At 44.4% G+C, this 1,672-nt stretch overlaps 1 pseudogene; it reads right to left on the minus strand.

The window, feature by feature from the left end:
• Positions 1 to 813: 813 nt before the first annotated feature.
• LOC100941371 lies at positions 814 to 1,326 on the minus strand (annotated as a pseudogene).
• Between the last annotated feature and the right edge of the window lie 346 nt (positions 1,327 to 1,672).

The raw sequence follows: 1,672 nt of genomic DNA on the forward strand, positions 1-1,672 counted from the left end.
CTAGCCATATACACCAGAGCTGGTGGGTTCAAATCCAGCCCAAGCCTGCCAAACAACAATGATGACAACTACAACCAAAAAAAAAATAGCGGGGCGTTGGGGTGGGTGCCTGTAGCCCCAGCTACTTGGGAGGCTGAGGCCAGAGAATTGCTTCAGCCAGGAGCTGGAGGTTGCTGTGAGCTGTGATGCCACAGCACTCTACCCAGGGTGACAGCTTGAGGCTCTGTCTCAAAAAAATGCATTCCCTATTTGTATTTTGTTATAGTATGTGAATAAATTTATTTCTTTTCCCTAAGGATATGAAAATAATTTACCTGTGCATCATTCATTGTTTTTTTTCAAGTATGAATTTTATTTAAAAAAGCTAATGTGGATTTTCTTTTCTTTCTTTTCTTTCCTTTTTTTCCCCCCCTCTGGAGACAGAGTCTAACTCTGTTGCCCAGGCTAGAGCACTGTGGCATCAGCCCAGCTCATTGCAACCTCAAACTCCTGGTTTCAATCCATTCTCCTGCCTTGGACTCCCACAGTGCTAGGATTATAGGTGTGAGCCACTACACCCAGCCACCTAAAATGCCAAAATAGATTTTCTAATAAGTCTTTTATATTATTATTATTATTTAGTTCTTATTTCATAATCATAAACTTAATTCTGCAATCCTACCAGACATGGAGGGGGATAAGGAAAATGTGCAACCCAAGGAACTGCAGTGAGAGCCCGGAGATTACAGGATATTGTGAGCAAATGGGGCAGAAGGGGGCTCTCCTGAGCTACAGGAGGGATGGTTTGGTGGTTGAAACATTAAGTCAAATGTATTACAGCTGCCCACAGTCAGTAATGGGGATCTTCTTGCTGGTCTTGCCGTTCTTGGACCCAGAGCGCTCCATGGCTCCCACAACATTCATGCCTTCTTTCACCTTGCCAAAGCCCACACGCTTGCCATCCAACCACTCAGTCTTGGTAGTACAGATGAAAAACTGGGAATCGTTCGTGTTGGGTCTAGCATTTGCCATGGACAAGATGCCAGGACCGGTATGCTTCAGGACGAAGTTTTCATCTTCAAATTTCTCCCCATAGATAGACTTGCCACCAGTGCCATTACGGTGTGTGAAGTCACCACCCTGGCAGATAAACCCTGGAATAATTCTGTGAAAGCAGGAACACTTATAACCAAATCCTTTTTCTCCAGTGCTCAGAGCATGAAAGTTTTCTGCTGTCTTTGGAATTTTATCTGCAAACAGCTAGAAGGAGACGCTGCCCAAGGGCTCGCCGTCGGCGGCAATATTGAAGAATACGCTGGGGTTGACCATGGCTGATACAAGATGATTATAAGAAGTGACAGTGTCTGCAAAGCCTGGATTTTCTAATAAGTCTTAACTAAAAAGAAAAGCATTCTTTAAAAGATGATTCTCAGAACCATGTAACATTTTGGGAAGTAACCACCTCTCAGGGCCTCATTTCTTCATTTATAAAATGGCAAATTTGTATGTGACTTTCATGAAGTCTGCCTTATCTCCAGGGTCCTCATCGGCAGTGACAGCCATCTGGAGAGGTTAAAGCGTAGTTCAGAAGCCAACATGCAGTGAACACCTGAGGGTGCCTATTCTGGGTGAGCATACACACTTAGGGCTCCCTTACACAGAGTGGCACACACACGCATATACACGGGGTGAT

Source organism: Otolemur garnettii, unplaced genomic scaffold (genome assembly GCF_000181295.1).
Source record: "Otolemur garnettii isolate 467f Iridium unplaced genomic scaffold, OtoGar3 scaffold00088, whole genome shotgun sequence".
Lineage (NCBI taxonomy): Eukaryota > Metazoa > Chordata > Mammalia > Primates > Galagidae > Otolemur > Otolemur garnettii.